The 22,271-nt window shown below is 41.8% G+C and overlaps 1 protein-coding gene across 2 annotated transcripts in view; it reads left to right on the forward strand.

Moving 5' to 3' along the window:
- The window catches only part of SPTBN2 (spectrin beta, non-erythrocytic 2), a 1,434,510-nt gene that overhangs the window by 84,689 nt on the left and 1,327,550 nt on the right, over window positions 1–22,271 (forward strand). Inside the window, exon 2 of one of the 2 annotated variants that reach the window (XM_073605131.1) lies at window positions 19,787–20,065. The gene's annotated coding sequence lies outside the window, so the exon portion shown is untranslated. Of the gene's footprint in view, window positions 1–19,786; window positions 20,066–20,092; window positions 20,202–22,271 lie in introns of those variants that run through there. The other variant, XM_073605132.1, reaches the window with a different exon arrangement.

Consider the following 22,271-nt stretch of genomic DNA (forward strand, 5'->3'; position numbering starts at 1 on the left):
TTGTCGGAAAATTTTATCTCCTGCTGTCCAACTTTGTGTGTCGGAAAATCCGATGGAAAATGTCCGATGGTGCCCACACACGGTCGGAATTTCCGACAACGCGCTCCGATCGGACATTGTCCATCGGAAAATCCGACCGTGTGTACGGGGCATAAGGATAACCCTGTTGCCCTGGGAGTTGGGTAACTCCACAATAAAATCCATAGACAGGTGGGTCCAGGGCCTCTCTCCATTGGTATGGGTTGTAGGAGGCCCACTGGAAGGTGTCATGGAGTCATACTCTGAGCACGCATGGAACAGGCGGCAGTTACATCAGCACATAGACTAGGCCACCAGAATTCTTGGGAAATGGCCCAAATGAGTTGATTCTTCCCAGGGTGGCCAGCTGCCTAGGGAGAATGGTAAGCACGCCAGTACAGAGACTCTCTGGGACAAAGCAGTGGTCACAGGGTTTCTCAGGAGGAGCATGGAGCTGAGAAGCAAGAATTTTGTCACCCAAAGGAGAAGTGAGACTGGTGGGAACCGTAGCCAGAATATGATCAGGAGGAATCACAGGAACCGGAACCGACTCCAACTTGGAAGTGGAGGAAAATTGTTGTGACAAGGCGTCAGCCCTTACATTCTTAGTACCGAGTAAGAATGAGACAATGTAATTGAAACTTGACAAGAAAACAGCCCATCGCGCCCTTCTGGGAGAGAGGCGTTTAGTCTCAGACAAGAATGTGAGATTCTTATGGTCAGTAAGAATGAGAACCGGCACAGTGGTACCTTCGAGGAGATGTCTCCATTCTTTCAGGGCTAAAATGATCACCAACAGCTCTCTGTCACCAATCTCGTAATTGCATTCTGCAGGTGACAATTTCTTGGAAAGTAGCCACAAGGATGCATAGCGTTCTCAGAGGTAGGACGTTGAGACAGAAGGGTGCCAACACCAGTCTCAGAAGCATCAACCTCAAGGATAAACGGTAACGTATGATCAGGATGTGCCAACACAGGAGCAGAAGCAAAGGCAGCCTTGAGACTCTCAAAGGCCTTAATGGACACCGGAGACTCTGTGGGTTACCATCCTTTCTGGTTATATCAGTCAGGGGCTTGACCAGAGACGAGAAGTTACAAATAAACTTCCGATAATACTTGTCAAAGCCCAGGAAACGCTGCAGAGGATGTAAAACCACAGGTCGGGGCCACTATAGGACTGCCGAAAGTTTCTCTGGGTCCATCGAAAAACCAGCAGTGGAAATGACATAACCCAGGAATTTAACCTGTTCACGATCGAACTCGCACCTCTCTAGTTTACAATAGAGATTGTTCTCTCTTAGTTTCTGAAGCACATGACAGACATTTGTGTGGTGGCTCTCCAGGGACTTGGAAAATATGAGGATATCATCAAGATAGACCACCACACATACCTGCAACAAATCTCGGAGGACATCGTTAATAAATTCCTGAAAAACTGCCTGGGCGTTACAAAGGCCAAAAGGCATTACGAAGTGCTCATAATGGCCTGTTCTGGTATTAAATGCAGTTTTCCACTCGTCGCCCTCCTTAATCCTCAGGAGATTGTATGCCTCTCTCAAATCAAGCTTCGTGAAAAACGTTGCTCCCTTGAGGCGGTCAAATAACTCCGTAATCAACAGAATCAGATAGGTATTCTTAATCGTGAAACAATTGAGACCCCTATAATCAATACAAGGTCTCAGTTCACCACTCTTCTTCTTCACAAAGAAGAAACCAGCACCAGCAGGAGATGAGGATTTGCGAATGAAACCTCAAGAAAGTACGTCTGCAACATACTCCTCCATGGCCTTATCCACTCAAGACCGACAAAAGGTAAACCCGGCAACAAGGGGGTATGGCACCAGGTTGAAGGTCAATTGCGCAATCATATGACTGGTGTGGAGGCAAACTACCGGCTTGATCTTTGTCAAAGACATTGCTAAAATCGCTGTACTCCTCCGGCAGGGAGGAGAGTGAAGAGGTGCATAGGACCTTGGCTACCTTCTGGAAGCATGTCTCACTGCATTGTGGTGACCAGGAGAGAATCTCAGCACAGAGCCAATCAAAAGAGGGGTTGTACCTCTGTAACCAAGTGTCATAAAAAGAAAAAAGTGGGTCACCAAGGACACCCTGGGCGGACTTTAGAGGCACAACAAACCTGAGAAAGCATAGTCAAAATAACAATATAATCAATTTTATTAAATATAAATACATACAGTACAAAGACATTGACAAAAGATCTCCATATAGAAATATACATGATACAAGCCCAGATGTGTCTATGCGTTTCGTATAGAACTTCTTCAGGACACATTCAGGTTTCAGTTAATACACAAGAGGGTTTCACTTGTGAAGAGGCTTTCACAAGCTCAAAAAACAGTAGTTCAAATTCATTCATGTATAGATGTCAAGGTCTTAGCAGTAGATGTGGATAACCATCAACTGTTTCCATTTACAACCAATTTCAAGGTTCAGTTCCAACAAGGAAAAAGCCAATAAATAGCCAGTGATAAATAATCACACTGCAGCAACCATCAGAGGGCATCAAAGAGCCCAAAGACCATATCTGCTCAATGGTCCATATAGAACCATGCAGAATGCACTGGGGGAGCTAGAAGAGAAATTGGTTGTAAGTCCCCAGGAGGATACAGAGATGTTCCATAACCAAGTACCTCTGTAACCAAGGATAACCAATAACCAGCGGAAACTTAGGTGAGGAAATAAATTGTAATTGGATTATCTCATGGTAAAGAGCCCCTATGGCCATGGATAATGGAACCATCTCATGAGTCACATGGGCAGGCTGTAGAGGTCCCCCCTCAAGAGCCTCATTGACAAGTGGAGTGTCACGCAGCTGCAGCGGAATCGAGTGCTTCGATACAAAGGCAGCATCAATAAACAGGCCTGCAGTCCCAGAGCCGATTAGAGCCTGTATCTCAACGGACGACTCAGGCCAAAAAAGGGTGACCGAAACCAGGGGCTTATCCTTCTGGATAACTGGGGATGAAACAACGCCACCTAAGGTCTGTCCATGACAGGACCTCAAGGTTCAGGTGTTCCCTGGACGGGTAGGACAAGACTTCAAAAAGTGACCTGCCAGGCCACAATAAAGGCACAATCTCTCCCTCCTCCTAAAGGTGTCTCTCATCCGCAGAGAGATGCATGAAACCCAAGTGCATAAGTTCACCTTCACTGCCTGTCTCGGTACCCGGAGGCATGGGAGGTGAGGGAGGCATGGGTGGGACTACAAAGCTTGGAGAGACAAACGACAGGGGGCTTCCGTAAGCGCTCCTTAAAAGTGAGTTTTTCTCCGAGTCTGGAGTCAATGAGGATGGCAAACATAATCAACTTCTCCAGCACAGTGGGTATATCTCAGGCTGCTATCTCATCCTTGATGGTATCCGAGAGACCATGAGAAAAAGCAGCCACGAGGGCCTTATTGTTCCACACAACCTCTGCTGCCAGAGTACGGAATTCAATGGCGTAGTTGCCAACAGTTCTCGTACTCTGTTCGATGGACATGAGGCACTTGGCAGCAGAAGCGGAGCACGCTGGAACGTCAAATACCCTTTTAAACAAAGCCACAAACTCAGGGTAACTCAAGACAACAGGTTTTTGTGTCTCCCAAAGAGGGTTTGCCCAGGCCAAGGCTCTCTCAGAAAGCAAAGATATCACAAAACCTACTTTGCTTCTGTCCGTGGGAAACGCCAGGGGCAGCGTCTCAAAGTATATCTCAACCTGGTTGAGAAACCCTCTGCATTGGACTGGATCACCCCCAAATCGCTGGGGAAGTGGAGCGGAACTAGACATACCTCTTATAGAGGTAATACTCGAGGCGGGTGCCTGCACAGAGACTGGAGCAGCAGCAGGGTCGGCCTGCAACATAGGTTATATCAGGGCAGCCACAGTGGGAGATTCCAGGTGAGCTGTGCGATTCAGGAGCGTTTGTAACGCCATGGCGAACTGATCCATGTGGTGATCCAGTTCATCCAATCTGGAAAATATATTACCAACTAGTGGATTGACTGCATCTTCTTAATTCATGGCCTTCGCCTACTGTCAGAATCCATAAAATCAGACCGAGACAGAAGTACAGTTAAATCACACTTGTTTAATAATAAAAGTAAAAAGAACAAATGTAGTCAAAACATAGCCAAAGTTCAGTAACTGGAACGGATAGTAAGCCAAGCCAGAAGTCAGGGATCAAAGTAGTGGAACAGCAAGCAGGATCCAGAGCCAGAAGGGATGTCAGCAAAGCTGGTCTTTAAACAGGAACGCAGGCGATGTTTCTTGTGATGTTGACCAAGGCGAAGGCAGAGCTCCTCTGGACTGGACAGCTTAAGTAGGCAGGACAGAAGAACAGGATATCAACAACAGCTGAGTAACTGTGGAGAGAGATGGGAGCTGGCAATTAGCCGACAGGTGAGCGGCCAGCTCAGAGAAGAAAGGGCTGGAAGGAAGCCCAGCCCTGACAGTTTCCTCCAGACGCAAATTGATTCCTGGACTTGAACTTGCAAACAGGCCCCATAGCTAAGCCTAGCTGGAACCTTGATGTCTTTGCCATGGCTTCTCTAGCACCCCTGCCCTATGGGCAGAGCGCCTGCAGCAGGGGTCTCCTCCAGGGCACACATCCCCAGAGATTACTGGGAGGCAGTGCTGGGACAAGGTCACCTAGAGCCCAGGGTGAACACGCCAAACTGCGCCCCCCCCCCCTCAAGTAGTACGAGAATTATGTGTCAGCAAAAATTCTCCCCCCCCCCAAAAAAAATGGGCACTAATCTGCATAATTGCCTCCAAAGCATAAATTCCCCCTAATCCCAATACAAATTGGCCCCCCTGCTGAAATCCCCCCTCCCAGCACAAATTGTTGCCCCTTCCATCCCCAAATCCCCCCAGCAAAAATGCCCCCCCCAAAAAAAAAAATCACCCCTCCTAGCACAAATCCTCCACTCCATCCCTCCTCTTAGTACAAATGTCCCCCAATCATCCATACTAGCACAAATCTCGCCCACCCTCCCCCCCAAAAATTCTCCTCCTACCACAAACCCTCCCATCTCCACCCCAACACAAATCCCCCTGAATTACCACTCCTAGAACCACCCCATATTCCTCCTCCTAGAACAATTATTTTCCCCTGTTGCCCCCCAAATTCGTACTCTCAACACAAATCCCCTCCCCCCTCAATCTCCTTGCGGTGCCCCCCAACTCGCATGACACCACAGTGCCCAGGGCAGCCTCCCCTCCTGCCCACCCTGCCTGGAGTCCCATAAATATTCAGGCTACCCACTCTGTTCTTCCTCCCACTATATTTCTAGAATCCTCTAGAATACAGGGGGAAATAATCAGAGTAGCACTGGGCTGGCCTAACCAATAAACCTCTGCTCCACTGATTACAGAAAAGCTAGCTAAATTTACCTAACAGCCTAAGCTACACAAAGAAGATGCTACTTTCTTTTTATGGGTGGCTGCAGTGTGCCTGGTGTCTTGTTTAAAGGTCAATAGGAAGACATTTAAATTTGATGCAACAAGAACATTTGGCAAGCAAAGGTCATGCGGTGTAGAGTAATATTGCTTAAACTAGCAAAGGTGTTGCAATGATTTACCCTGAAAGGGAACAAGTTTGACCTATTAAATACATATTAGTTTAGGTCCTATTTAGAAGGCGAGTGCTGGTTCTGTGCTCAGAGTGTGATGGAATTTATGCAGGCACTAATGTTTAAAAAGACTCTGGGCTCTTCTCAGGGCCATTTTAACAGCCTCATGGGCCCCTGGGCATAGTAATGCACTGGGGCTCCTACAAGCCTGTCCCAATTTTCGCACATACTCTCGAGAATTAAAGTATAAATAGTTGATAGATTTATTAGATTTTTTTTAATATATTATTATTTTATTAGATTTGTTATGATTATTCATTTGTTAGATTTGATATCAGATTATTCGTTTATTAGATTAGCTAGATTTGTGCTGCAACCGCGTGCAATGCACGTAATTGTGGTGGGTTGATGCAGCATTTTGGGAGTTAAAACAAGTGGTGAGGAGCTGACATCGCTTTCCCATTGGCTGACAAATGTCTCTAAAAAGAGACATTTGGATTGTTTTTCAGGCTGTATTCACACATAATGCAGAACTGCCGGAATGATTCACCACACCGGCAGCTCTGCATAATCGGCTGTGGTGGGGGCAGTGTGGTGCACAATTCAGTGCATCACATGGCTCTCTTTTTCTTGTATAAACTTTATATGGAATGTAAAAAATGTGCACTTCATTCACAGTGATGTACAGTAGTGAGACGTGTTGCATTGCCGTGCGATTCGGCATGTCTGCATTTTATTGCAGCATGCTGAAGCGCAGCCATATGCTGCGTTGCAGTGTGAATGGGACAAATAGGAAACAATTGCTTCCTGAGTGTTCCTGATGTGACAGACGTTTTACAATGCAGTAAAATATCTGTCACTGCATATAGTGTACATTAGGCTACATTCACACCGATGATTGGGGCAGGTGCAAATTGAAGCAGCAGTTTCTCCTGCAGCTCTGAGCGTCTGTCAGCAGGTGGGTGCGGCCACCGACCCTGTTCACTATAACGACAGGTTGCTGGTGGCTGAACCTATTCATGGCTCTTTGCGCAGCTAGCGATTACCTGTGGTGATTGTTGATTGACAATTGATAGACAAATTGCATGCAGTAGCGATCACTATAGTGAACAGGGCCAGCGGCCCCATGTACCCACTAACAGCCGCAGGAGGAACTGCTGCTAGAATGCACACTGGCCCTAATCGCTGGTGTGAATGTAGCCCTATAGCCCTCAATCAGAGACTCACAGCAGAGGGAGGGCCATCTACAATTAACAAGGGGGGTGGGGGAGTTTTAGACAAACTCACCCAATTCTCCAGCTAGGATCTACTACTATATTCCTGCTGCAGTGTGTGTACTCCAATATTGCAACTGTCCTGCACTTAGATGTCCTTTCACAGTGCTCTGTGTGTGTGCATGGCAAGGGGTGGAGTATGGGCGGGACTGATGGGGTAGGTACTGCAGGGATAGGATGGATCATCAGGAGGAGGAGCAGAGTCACTGGCCTGTTCAACACACTGTGCTGTGCACTCGTATTTCAGTGTCTCTCAACATCTCACTCATAGGCTTTGTACAAGTGAGATATTGAGTAAATGGATCGGCACAGCACAGTGACAGTGCACCCACTCCCAGCCACAAACTCCTGGGACTTCCGGTCTGGCGGCAGGTCATGCTGCCCACACCAGCAATCAGCCATGGTGACAATTTAAAGACTGCACGCAGCAGGTGCGTGCCGCTGCTAACAAAGTTACTGTCAGTTAATCTCTGTGTGCAGTGTACCATACCACCCAGCACTTCCCCCTAGATCAGTGGTTCTCAACCGCCCTAGTGCCATGACCCCTTGATAAAATTTCCCAAGTTGTGGGGACCCCTAAAAGTAAAAAATTAATTTCGTAGCGTTGGTTGTCAGCACCCAAGGCAAGACAAGTAATTTGCGCTAGAGCTGCACAATTAATCGTCAAGAATCGTTATCGTGATTAATCCTCAAGAATCGTTATTGCGATCTTGACTAAAGTGTTTCACAATTCTTTCTATGCAAAGAACTCTCTGTTCTTCTGAAGCCACAGCCCTCAAAAGAAAGGAAGAGAAAAAACGGGCAGTCTGCCAAGAAACAAAACATTCTTTATCAGTTCAACTTAAGTATAAACATTGTAACAATTTGTGAATGGAATAGACTTCCTGTGTAAGTGAAAAAAGTTTAACCACTTAAACACTAAGCCTTTTTTCTGACATTTGTTGGTTTCAAGTTAAAATCTTTTTTTTTTTTTTTTTGCTAGAAAATGACTTAGAACCCCCAAACATATATTTTTTTAGTAGACACCCTAGAGAATAAAATGGTGGTTGTTGCAATATTTTATGTCACACTGTATTTGCGCAGCGGTCTTTCAAATGCAATTTTTTTGAAAAAAATGACTTTAATGAATTAAAAAAAAAATCTAACCAGTAAAGTTAGCCCATTTTTTTTTTTTTTGTATAATGTGAAAGATTTTACATTGCGAGAATCGTGAGAGAATCGTGATCTTTTTATTCTAAGCAAAAAAATTGTGATTCTCATTTTGGCCAGAATCGTGCAGCTCTAATTTCACTGTAAAGTGAAAGGGCTTCACTTGTACAGGATTAAAACCCCTTATGGCACATTTTGGGATGTATCACTCTTTCTCTTTGTTCTCCTTTCTTTCCCTTTTATCTCTCTCTATACTAATTTCTTGTTTTTTTCCCCCATCCCTCTCTCTAGCCCTCTTTCCTGTTCTTTCTCTTATTCTTCCTCTTCCTTTTTCTTTGTTCCTCCCTCTCTTTTCCTCTCCCTTCCATGTATTCTCAATTTTTATTCCTTCTCTTACTCCTTGGTGGGGGGAATGGGAAGAGTGGCAGTACTGGGTGGAGTTCTGATCAGCCAACTTACAGTAGGTGCTCTTGATCAAGGTCATCTGCTGATCTGAGAACTGCAGTAGGGACTTTTAATGGCAACTATAATCACAGATATTGTTACTCACTGTGTCTCTGACTTTGTGGTGTGCTGGGCAGCCGCAAAAAGGCTGGGAGAGCGGTGCGGGCTTCAGGAACATCCCAGGATTTGGTGACCCCTGGCAAATCGTCATTCGACCCCCGTGGGGGTCCCAACCCCCAGGTCGAGAACCACTGCCCTAGATCCAACTGGCCCTGATAGGGCCCCATGTGCATCTGGGGCCCCTGGGCTGTGCCCAGGTGTGCCCGCTTGATAAGACAGCCCTGGCTCTTCTGTGTGAACAGTGCGGCTCATATGGTTCTTCACCAATACTGATGGACTTGGATTTATTTTAGGATTGTAGTAGACTTTATTCATTCATTTATTTGTGTATACTGGATCATCATTGTTTACACTTTTATTTGTGGTATATTGACACTTTTCATGGTTATATAGTTACACAGTGAGGTTGAAAAAAGACACTAGTCTATCTAGTTCAACTAACAAGCAAAAGATATTGAAAACCCTCAAATACAGAATCCTCTCAGTTTATCCAGGGGAAAGCAAAGAAAACCCCAATAAAGCATGATCCAAAAAAACACAGTCCATTTAGTTTAACCAATAAAAGGGAAAAAAAAAAGAAAAAACATTTTTACTATCCTAGATACACAATTTTACACCCACAGTTGACCCAGAGGAAGGCAAAAAAACAGCAAAGCATGATCCTATTTGCTCCAGCAGGGAAAAAAATCCTTTCTGATCCCCCAAGAGGCATTTAGATATTCCCTGGATCAACGTTACCTGTAAATATTAGTATCCAGTTATACAGTGCCTTGAAAAAGTATTCATGCCCCTTGAAATTTTCCACATTTTGTCACGTTACTACCAAAAACGTAAATGTCTTTTATTGGGATTTTATACCAACACAAAGTGGCACATAATTGTGAAGTGGAAGGAAAATGATAAACAGTTTTCAAAATCTTTTACAAATAAATATTTGAAAAGTGTGGCAGGCATTTTTATTCAGCACCTTTTACTATGATACCCTAACTAAAATCTAGTGGACCAATTGCCTTCAGAAGTCACCTAATTAGCAAATAGAGCCCACTTGTGTGTAATTTAATCTCAGTAAAGACAGCTGTTCTGTGAAGCCCAAGCTTTGAACATCCCATGGATCACTGTTCAATCCATCATCTGAAAATGGAGAGTATGGCATAACTGCAAACCTATTAAAAAAACTACAAAGAGAAACCAATCAGGGTGTATATCTGGCAATTCTTGCCACATCCCTAATAAAGAGAAACTTTAAAATGAGGTGCCCCAGGGATTTTATGGGCAAGGAAGGTAAGCCAGAATGACAAGAAGTAATATCATAAAAAAGTATACATTTATTGAATACACATATATATTAAAAATGCACAAGTACAGTGGGGACAAAGTATTCAGACCCGCTTAAATTTTTCACTCTTTGATATATTGCAGCCATTTGCTAAAATCATTTAAGTTATTTTTTTCTCATTAATGTACACCTAGCACCCTATATTGACAGAAAAACACAGAATTGTTGACATTTTTGCAGATTTATTAAAAAAGAAAAACTGAACTATCACATGGTCCTAAGTATTCAGACCCTTTGCTGTGACACTCATATATTTATCTCAGGTGCTGTCCATTTCTTCTGATCATCCTTGAGATGGTTCTACACCTTAATTTGAGTCCAGCTGTGTTTGATTATACTGATTGGACTTGATTAGGAAAGCCACACACCTGTCTATATACCTTACAGCTCACGGTGCATGTCAGAGCAAATGAGAATCATGAGGTCAAAGGAACTGCATGAAGAGCTCAGAGACAGAATTGTGGCAAGGCACAGATCTGGCCAAGGTTACAAAAAAATTTCTGCTGCACTTAAGGTTCCTAAGAGCACAGTGGCCTCCATAATCCTTAAATGGAAGACGTTTGGGACAACCAGAACCCTTCCTAGAGCTGGCCATCCAGCCAAACTGAGCTATCGGGGGAGAAGAGCCTTGGTGAGAGAGGTAAAGAAGAATCCAAAGATCACCGTGGCTGAGCTCCGGAGATGCAGTCGGGAGATGGGAGAAAGTTGTAGAAATGTAACCATCACTGTAGCCCTCCACCAGTCAGGGCTTTATGGCAGAGTGGCCCGATGGAAGCCTCTCCTCAGTGCAAGACACATGAAAGCCCGCATGGAGTTTGCTAAAAAAACACCTGAAGGACTCCAAGATGGTGAGAAATAAGATTCTCTGGTCTGATGAGACCAAGATAGAAATTTTTGGCCTTAATTCTAAGCGGTATGTGTGGAGAAAACCAGGCACTGCTCATCACCTGTCCAATACAGTCCCAACAGTGAAGCATGGTGGTGGCAGCATCATGCTGTGGGTGTGTTTTTCAGCTGCAGGGACAAGACGACTCGTTGCAATCGAGGGAAAGATGAATGCGGCCAAGTACAGGGATATCCTGGATGAAAACCTTCTCCAGAGTGCTCAAGACCTCAGACCTGGCTGAAGGTTTACCTTCCAACAAGACAATGACCCTAAGCACACAGCTAAAATAATGGAGTGGCTTCACAACAACTCCGTGACTGTTCTTGAATGGCCCAGCCAGAGCCCTGACTTAAGCCCAATTGGAGAGACCTAAAAATGGCTGTCCACCAATGTTTACCATCCAACCTGACAGAACTGGAGAGGATCTGCAAGGAGGAATGGCAGAGGATCCCCAAATCCAGGTGGGAAAAACTTGTTGCATCTTTCCCAAAAAGACTCAAGGCTGTATTAGATCAAAAGGGTGCTTCTACTAAATACTGAGCAAAGGGTCTGAATACTTAGGACCATGTGATATGTCAGTTTTTTTTTTTTTAATAAATCTGCAAAATTGTCAACAATTCTGTGTTTTTCTGTCAAAATGGGGTGCTGTGTGTACATTAATGAGGAAAAAAAATGAACTTAAATGATTTTAGCAAATGGCTGCAATATAACAAAGAGTGAAAAATTTAAGGGGGTCTGAATACTTTCCATCCCCACAGTAGGTATACCTAAAAACAATGCACTTAAACATGATCAAATAGAACAGCAACTGAATACTGGAACACACTAGCCTCAAAAATAGAGGTTACAGTAAATGTGTGGTCACAGATGATCCCAACATGTTTCGGAGATGGAGAGTTAAGTAGTCAATTCCTTCTTCAGGGGTTTTTTACAGGCTGTTTGTTCTATTCAAAAAAGTGTACATAGAAAAAAACATATGACTAGATATAGGTGCTAGAGAAAATATAAATGTATATAGATACAGCAGGTAAACAGCAAGATATCTATTTGCGGGACATGGGAATACATCATACTCACAGAGGATCATGTCCATAAAAATATAATACACATCAGAAGTTCACAGATAGGAAGGGCTTGCATCTCTGCATTCACTCAGTTGCATGAGGGACTCTGGAAACCAATAGTGATTCTGAAATAATGCGTCTCACATTCATCAATGGTGACGGTGTTCCTAAGAGGCCTTTGTGTGTAAAAAAGTGCATGCTGAGTAGCCTTATAGCTTCACCCTGGCCAGAAAATGCACCAAAAATCACAGAGATGCACAGAGATGCAAACCTATGAAGATATGGCCATCCACCTAAACTGACAGGCCGGTCAAGGAGAGCATTAATCAGAGAAGCAGCCAAGAAGCCCATGGTAACTCTGAAGGAGCTACAGAGATCCACAGCTCATGTGGGAGAATCTGTCCACAGGACAACTATTAGTCATGCACTCCACAAATCTGGCCTTTATGGAAGAGTGGCAACAAGAAAGCCATTGTTGAAAGAAAGTCATAAGAAGTCCCGATTGCAGTTTGCGAGAAGCCATGTGGGGGACATAGCAAAATGTGGAAGAAGGTGCTCTTGTCGAATGAGACCAAAATTGAACTTTTTGGACTAAAAGAAAAATGATATGAGTGGCAGAAAACTAACATTGCACATCAATCGAACACACAATCCCCACCGTGAAACATGGTGGTGGCAGCATCATGTTGTGGAGATGCTTTTCTTCAGCAGGCACCGGGGAGCTGGTCAGAGTTGATGGGAAGATAGATGGAGCCAAATACAGGGCAATCTTAGAAGAAAAAGACTTGGGACTGGGACGGAGGTTCACCTTCCAGCATGACAACGACCCTAAACATACAGCCAAAGCTACAATGGAATGATTTAGATCAAGGCACATTCATGTGTTAGAATGGCCCAGTCATAGTCCAGACCTAAATCCAATTGAGAATCTGTGACAAGACTTGAAAATTGGTGTTCACAGACGCTCTCCATCCAATCTGACAGAGCTTGAACTATTTTGCAAAGAAGAATGGGCAAAAATGTCACTCTCTAGATGTGCAAAGCTGGTAGAGACATTGCCAAAAAGACTTGCAGCTGTAATTGCAGCAAAAGGTGGTTCTACAAAGTATTGACTCAGGGGGGCCGAATACAAATGCACGCCATACTTTTCACATATTTGTTGGTAGAAAATTTTGAAAACCATTAATAATTTTCCTTCCACTTCATAATTATGTGCCACTTTGTGTTGTTCTATCACATAAAATCCCAATAAAATACATGTATGTTTTTGGTTATAACATGACAAAATGTGGAATATTTCAAGAGGCATGAATACTTTTTCAAGGCACTGTATTGTGTACATTTAGGAAAGAACCCAGGCCTTTTTTATTGGATATTCCCTGCATCAACTACACCTGGTGTTATTACCTTTAAATATTAATATCCAGTTATATTATGTGCATTTAGGGATGCATCCAGGCCTTTTTTAAAACAATCTTCTGAGCTGGCCAGAACCAGCTCTTGAGGGAATCTATGCTACATTTTCAAAGCTCTTATGCCCCATACACACGGTCGGATTTTCTGACGGAAAAAGTGTAATAGAACCTTGTTGTCGGAAATTCCGACCGTGTGTAGGCTCCATCACACATTTTCCATCTGCTTTTCCGACACACGAAGTTTGAGAGCAGGATATAAAATTTTCTGACAACAAAATCCGTTGTCGGAAATTCCAATCGTGTGTACACAAATCCGACGGACAAAGTGCCACGCATGCTCAGAATAAATAAAGAGATGAAAGCTATTGGCCACTGCCCCGTTTATAGTCCCGACGTACGTGTTTTACGTCACCTGCGTTTGGAACGATCGGATTTTCCGACAACTTTGTGTGACCGTGTGTATGCAAGACAAGTTTGAGCCAACATCCGTCTGAAAAAATCTTGGGATTTTGTTGTCGGAATGTCCGAACAAAGTCCGACCTTGTGTACGGGGCATAACTGTGAAGAAGCCTTTCTGTATGAAAAGGTTAAATCTCTTTTCCTCCGAATGTGAAGAGTGTCCTCTGTAACGACCTGAAAGTGAATTACTCTACACCAAGTTCACTATATGGACCACTTATGTATTTCTACATGTTGATCATATACCACTTAATCTCCTCTTCTCAAGAGAGAATACATTTGCTTCAGCTAATCTTTCCTCATAGCTGAGCTCCTTCATGCCCACTATCAGTTTGATTTCCCTTCTCTGCACTTTCTTGGCTTCTCCGATATCCTTTTTGTGAACTGGTGTCCAAAACTGAACTGCATATTCCAAATGAGGTCCTACTAATGATTTGTACAGGGGCAAAATGTATCTTTCTCTCTGCAGACTATACCTCTTTTAATGCAAGAAAGGATTTTGCTAGCTTTAGAAATTGCAGCTTGGCATTGCACGGTATTATTAATAGATTTGTGCACAACGGAAAATTTCGTTTAGGTTCGGTTCGTTGTCATTAGTAAAATACATCATCGTTCTGTTATATTCGTTATGTTACGTTAATTCGTTTTCGGATAATTCGTTATTCCTGTAGAGTGTCGATATTCGTTATACTGAATCTCTAATCCTGTCGAATTCATTCGTTATATCCTCTATGATTTATTTTGTATTAGCTGAAATTCGATATTTATGTATGTATATTGATTCGTGATAATGATTCATAGTTTGGAAAGTCGTTTGTTTATTGAATCTATTAACACACACAATGACAATATCTCTTCTCCTCTGCTCAAATACAATACAACATCCTTCTCACTCAGTTCTCAGGAATGCACTTTGCCAGTAATCCAACCTCCAGCACAAAATTAATCAGCTGATTGGACTGTAAGATTTACTTTGAGTTGACCTTTTGTTTCATTAGATCTTTCACGATTTACCAAATCATGTCGAATTCATTCATTATATTCACTATAATTTCTTTCGTATTCGTTGAAATTCATTATTTTTTTATTCGGATATTCGAATGCATCCGAATGTCTGAAAGATGCAAAATTCGGCTGAATTTCGATTTGTTACAAAACGGATTGCACATGAACACCCAAATCCATCTCTGCCATTGATTGCCCCAGCTGTTTTGCTCCTAGAATGTACGATGCATGCATGTTTTTAGAACCCAAGTGCATAACTTTACTTGCCACTTAGTTGCCCAATTAAATAGTGCATTGAGATCAGCTTGTAAGTTGGAGACATCTTATAGTAATGTTTTTCCAATGAATAGCTTGGTGTTATCTGTAAATACTGAAATGGTACTTTCAATCCAAGACCCTATATCATTTATAAATATGTTAAAAAGTAAGGGCCCAACAATAAACCTTGAGGTACACCACTAATAACCTTAGACCATTCTGAATATAAATCATTAACCACTACTCTCTGAATAATGTCCTTTAGCCAGTTTTCTACCCATTTATAAACGGAATTTTCTAAGCTTGTAAAATTTTACTTACACATTAGCCATGTTTGGGGAACTGTGTCAAACACTTTGGCAAAATCCAAATAAACTATATCCACAGCCATTCCTTTGTCCAAATTTTGCTTACATCCTCATAAAAATCAGATTTGTTTGACAACTGTTTTTCATGAATCCATACTGACTTACTTAACATACTAGAAAAAACTCATCTATGTGGTCTTTTTTTAAACTCTCAAGTACCTTCACAACTATAGAAGTTAGGTCTGTCTTGGTAAATACTTTGATCCCTTTTTAAATATAGGCACCGCATTGCCTTTCACCAATCCAGTGGTATCATGCCAGCCATTAAAGAGTCTCTAAAAATTAGAAACAATGGCTGTGATATAACAGAGCTCAACTCTCTGAGGACCCTTGAGTGTAAGCCATCTTGTCCAGGTGCTTTATTCACCTTTATTTTGTCAAAATGCCTCTGGACTAGGGATGAGCCTGATGTTCGAGTCGAACGTAAGTTTGACTCGAACATCGGGTGTTCGCCTGTTCACCGAACAACAAACAATATGCGGTGATCGCGGCAAATTCAAAAGCCGCCAGAACACCGTTAAAGTCTAAGGGACACTAACATGAAAAATAAAAAGTGCTAATTTTAAAGGCTTATATGCAAGTTATTGTCATAAAAAGTGTTTGGGGACCTGGGTCCTGCCCCAGGGGACATGTATCAATGCAAATTTTTTTTTTAAACGGCCGTTTTTTCGGGAGCAGAGATTTTTTTAATGCTTAAAGTGAAACAATAAAAATGAAATAGTCCTTTAAATATTGTGCCTGGGGGGTGTCCATAGTATGCCTGTAAAGTGGCGCATCGCGGCTGTAATAAATTGTCGGGTCACGGCATTATAGATAAAAATAATTGAAAAAAAAGAGCATGGGATCTCCCCCAGTCCATTACCAGGCCCTTCAGGTCTGGTATGGATTTTAAGGGGAACCCTGAGCCAAATTATAAAAAAATGGCGTAGGGGTCCCCCCAAAATCTATACCAGACCCTTCAGGTCTGGTATGGAATTTAAGGGGCACCCTGCACCAAAATTTTTTTAAAAAATGGCGTAGGGGTCCCCCCCAAAATCCATACCAGACCCTTATCCAAGCACGCAACCTGGCAGGCCGCAGGAAAAGAGGGGGGGACCTACGCCATTTTTTTTTATTTGGCAGAGGGTTCCCCTTAAATTCCATATCAGACCTGAAGGGCCTGCTATGGATTTTAGGGGGACCCCCACGCATTTTTTTTTTAAATTTTGTTTTGGGGTTCCCCTTAATATTCATACCAGACCCAAAGGGCCTGGTGATGGACTGGAGGGGGATCCCATGCTCGTTTTTTCAATGAGTTTTATCTATATTGCCGAAACCCGACAATTCTTTACAGCCATGATCAGTTTTAAATTACAATTTTTCCTTTATAAATGTCATTTTGCTGTGGTACTGTTCTAAACACGGTAAAAATGCGCCGCTTTGCAGGCATACTATAGACACCCCCCAGGCACGATATTTAAAGGAATATTTCATTTTTATTGTTTCACTTTAAGCATTAAAAAAAAATCACTGCTTCTGAAAAAACGTCCGTTTAAAAAAAAAAAAAATTGCATTGATACATGTCCCCTGGGGCAGGACCCAAGTCCCCAAACACTTTTTATGACAATAACTTGCATATAAGCCTTCAAAATGAGCACTTTGGATTATTCATGTTCGTGTCCCATAGACTTTAACGATGTTCGTGTGTTCTGCCAAATTTTTTGCCTGTCTACATGTTCTGCTGCGAGCCGAACAGGAGGGTGTTCGGCTCATCCCTACTCTGAACCATGTAAATTTTGGGGCCATTGTGGATCATTTGGGGCTTTATCAATACTATCCCAATTAAGGACTTGAGCTCCCCCATGCTCCTTTGTATACACAGAACGTAAGGTATTTAACATTTGCCTTCTCTTTTTCCCCAGTCACCCACTCTAGATTATTTTGTAAAGGGCCTACATGTCCAGACCTGACCTTTTTACTGTTAATATATTTGAAGAATTTTTGGGGGGCTGTATGGGTTTATGGTGGTTATGGTGGTCCTTCTTGGACCCCTAACCATTCCAGTTATTACCCTCTCCCTAATAGGGGTCGAGGATGGTATCCCAATAATTATCAAAGGTATTTTCAGAGGAGAGGTTCTGAGAGGCTGCCCATGAGGGGAAGAGGGGGACCCAATCCCAGGGGACATGGGAAGGATTACAACCCACCGGACAGGAGAGAGGAGGAATGGAGACCGTGGTACCCCATGGAACCTCCTCAACCATATCCAGATGGGGAAAGAAGAGAAGGTCAAGAGGATGCAGGGGAGGCAAAAGGCAAAAGAAAAAAGAGAAACATAATGGAAGGAATTTTCAGTTTGAGTGATGCTATTTTTTCAGCAGATGGGCTCAAAATTTTCGAATTGGGTCTTAAATATGCTTTAGACAGGAATTTAAACAAATCTGATGTTTTTATTGATTTCCAAAAATTTGTAAGAAAAATCCTACGAATAAATTCAGAGCCAAACTGAAGATGCTAATTAAAGGAGCACATAAGGATGGCATATTAAAAAAGAAAGCAGCGAGATACCTTATCCCAGATGCGCATAAAGTTCCTGTTATTTACCAGTTACCTAAAATGCATAAGCATCCACTTAGACCCCCAGGTAGACCTATAGTCAGTGGAGTTGACCCACTGTTCTCTAGACTGGGGGAATATTTGGATCGTTTTTTTGCGACCGCTTAACCAAAAATGTCCTGCATATTTAAAAGACAATAAAGATCTGATTGAACTGATTAAACCCATGACAGTAAATGACGATCATATTCTGGCGAGCGTCGATGTAAATTCTCTTTATACCAGCATTCAGCAGCATCATGCCTTGAAGGCTGTTGAGTGGGCATTGAGAAGTACTAATATTAAACAGAAACAGAAGGAATTCCCCCTACAGGCCCTTGATTTGGCAATGAGCCATAACTTTTTCTGGCATGAGAAAAATATTATAGACAGAAAAGGGGTGTTGCTTTGGGGCTAAATATGCCCCATCAGTGGCAAACCTTTTTATGAGTTGGTGGAAGAAGAAAGCCATTTATGACAGAAATATACCTGAGCTCAGATTCTACAAGAGATACATAGATGACATTGTGATAGTATGGGCAGGATCACAGGAATCGTTCTGTAGTTTTATCAAGGAAATGGGAAATAACTCTTATGGTATTTCCTTCTCAGAAACTTATAGTCACCAAATGGTGAATTTCCTGGATCTCACCACATATAAAGAAAATGGAAAATGATTTACTAGGACTTTCTTTAAGGATGTAGATAGAAATGGCTACATTCCATTAGGTAGGTGCCTCCACCCTAGGTGGCTAGGTGGCATTCCTAAAAGCCAGATGCTGAGGGTAAGAAGGAATTGAAACAAAAAAGAAGATTATGAAATAAAAGCAGAATTGATTTTGGAATGATTTCATGATAAGGGATATAATTTAAAAGATCTAAAAAGAACTAAAGAAACCATTGGAGAGATGGATAGGGAAATTTTGTTTCAAAATAAAGTCAATGGTGTGGCTTTTCGGACTGGCTATAATCGTCAGTATAGAAAGTTTGAAAAGATAATTAGGGAACATTTGGTCTCTGCTACTGAAAGACGGAGAGCTTAAAAGTATCTTGCCTGCGCAACCTAGGTTTATTTATACTAAGCCGCTGACACTTAGGCTAAAATTGGCACATAATGTCCTTAATCCCCCCAAGAAGCTATTCACTTTTCTAGATCAAACAGTTTTTTTCAGTTGTGGCAAATGTGTGATGTGCAAGACTTCTAAACATAGGAAAAGGAAAACTACCCACTTTAGTTTCTATTCTCAGGGTAGGTCGTTTGAAATAAAAAAATTCATCACTTGTGGGACCACACATCTCACCTACCTTTTGTCCTGTCCCTGTGGTCTCCAGTATGTGGGGAGGAAATTGGGGATAAGGCTCAGGGAGCATATTAATAGAATCAAAAAGGTCTATAAGCATCACAGTTTGTCCAATCATTTCAGATTGTTCCATAATAAGGATCCAAAAGGCCTTACATTCTGTGAGATAGATAAGTTTTTTTCAAAAAAAAAAATGTCTAGAGATATATATTATTTTTTATTTCATTTATTTCTATTTTTAATTTTATTTTTATTTTTAAAAAAATATCGATTTTTATATTTATAATTATTTTTATTTTTACTTTTATTTTTGTTTCCATTTGTATTTTATTTTTATTTCATTTTTTTATTTTTATTTATTTTTATTTCCATTTTTATTTTATTTTTTCATGTTTATACTCAAGTAATTTTAATCATGTACTGGAAATCTTTTGTAAATGGCTATCGCATTATATGATTCATTGTAGTATGATAGCCAAAAGGCTTGTTTGTCATTATGGCTTCTGTTTATATTAACGTTTTTTATATATATTTGTCAACAGGAAATGATGTTATAGAGGAGGAAGTTGGTGTTTTTTTACACTGATCGTAATTGGCCGCTTCATTTTCCCCAGAGGGAGGGGTGATCTTCCCTCAGTTATAATTAGATTGCAAGGAACCAGAAGTGATGTCCTTTGATGACGACCTGGAAGAGGGACGAAACGCATCAACACACTTCCGTTCACGTTAACCATTGATGCAATTTCCGTCTCCGTGGAATGCACGCCATACGGTGGCAAACTCAGATGTTTTGACTGATGCCTGTTATCACCAGATATCCTGTAAGTGGTGACTTTAATTTCTTTTATAAAAGTACCCTCTTGGAAGAGTTTTGAGGAACCATCCTACACATACCCAGATCAATAGATCACTGCCTTTTTGACCCCAGACTGCGAAGCCGAGGGTCCATTGTCTCTGGTGAGTAGGATCACCGAAGGGGGAGTCACCTCACACTTTGCAAAGTTTGGAGCACCATTGCATTTTTTTCATATAAACACTAAGCACTTTATAGATTTGTGCATATTATATTATATATAATTTTGTTGCATTTTGATTTGATATGGCACAAACACATTGATGTATATGGCACTAATCACCATGATGTGTATTGAATAATATATGCTGCCAGCGCTGTTTCATATTTTCTATCACTTTTAAGGTTACAGCACCTTTTGCACAGCGGCTGCAGTTCTGTGTATACTTTTTATATATTTATTTTGATTCAGTACTTTAGCGCGAGTTTTGAATAGTTTTATTGATTTCCTTTTTATCTATTCTGTTATATTCTTTGTAACTTTTAAATTATGACAGTGTTCCTTCATTTTTACATTTTTTAAATCATGTTATTATTTATAGCTATTTTAACATGGACGTGAGCCATCTAGGTTTTAGCTTTAGCCTTTTAAACTTACTGCCCATAGGAATATATTTTACAGTGTGTTTGCATACAGTCAATTTGAAACATTGCCATTTCTGTTCTGTGTTCTTCAGTGAGTTTATTCTCTTCCAGTCTAAGCCTTGGAGAACAACCCTTAGCTTTGGAAAATTTGCTCCTTTAAAACTAAGTGTTTTTATCTTTCCAGTATGTGCTGGTTGTTTACAGCTAACGTTAATAGAAATCATGTTATGGTCACTGCTACCCAGATGCTCCTTTATTTGTACTTAAGCTCCACGTGGTTTGAGATTACCAGGTCCAGCAGAGCATCATTTCTAGTCGTGGTCTTTATGAGCTTTAAAAGGTCGCTATATATACTTTTTAATACTGTAATGCCACTTAGTAAGGAGGTCTAGCCACTTCACGACCGGCGCACGCTGATGTACGTCGGCAGAATGGCACGGCTGGACAAATGGGCGTGCAGGTACGTTCCTTTGAATTTGCCGTCGTGCCATCGCGTGTGCACCGGCCGGGAGCTCTGTGATTCGGGTTGCGGGTCCCACGGACTCGATCACCGAGGGGATACCCGCAATCGCCTCACGGAGAGGACGAACAGGGAGATGCTGATGTAATCAGGGAGCAGAGATCAGTGACGTGTCGCAGCTAGCCCATCCCCCCTACAATTAGAAACACTCCCTAGTACTGACTTAACCCCTCCCCGCCCCCTAGTGGTTAACCCCTTCACTGCCATTGTCATTTACACAGGAATCAGTGCATTTTTATAGCACTAATTGCTGTATAAATGACAATGGTCCCAAAAATGTGTCAAAAATGTCCGCCATAATGTCGCAGTCATGATAAAAATCGCTGATCGCCGCCATTACTAGTAAAAAAAAAATTATTAATAAAAATGCCATAAATCTATCCCCTATTTTGTAAACGCTATAACTTTTGCACAAACCAATCAATAAACGCTTATTGTGATTTTTTTTTTTTTTACCAAAAATATGTAGAAGAATACGGATTGGCCTAAACTGAGGGAAAAAAATGTTTTTTTATATATTTTTGGGGGATATTTATTATAGCAAAATGTAAAAAATATGCGTTTTTTTTCAAAATTGTCGCTATTTTTTTGTTTATAGCGCAAAAAATAAAAAATTGCAGAGGTGATCAAATACCACCAAAAGAAAGCTCTATCTGTGGGGAAAAAAGGACGTCAATTTTGTTTGGGAGCAATATCGCACGACCGCGCAATTGTCAGTTAAAGCGACGCAGTGCCGAATCACAAAAAGTGCTTTGGTCAGGAAGGGGGGTAAAATCTTCCGGGGCTGAAGCGGTTCATTCCCTCCAAATATTTATTAGATTTTTTAATTGAAGAGTTTTGAAAATTGTTCGTAGTCTGAGTTGAAAGATATAGCAGATGGAAAGGATCTGTCTATTTCGGGGTTCAGCACCAAGTTAGAGTTGACAGCCGCAAAGTGGTTAAGTTATCCTGACTGGGTGTCATATGACGTCCAGTATCAGTAATGCATGTCAGTGGCTCCTCATTAGGGATGAACTCGATGTTTAGGTCGAAGAGCGAACATTATGGGGCGTTCCCGGGAAATTTGTGC

This window comes from Aquarana catesbeiana, linkage group LG11, assembly GCF_042186555.1.
Source record: "Aquarana catesbeiana isolate 2022-GZ linkage group LG11, ASM4218655v1, whole genome shotgun sequence".
Taxonomy (NCBI): Eukaryota; Metazoa; Chordata; class Amphibia; order Anura; family Ranidae; genus Aquarana; species Aquarana catesbeiana.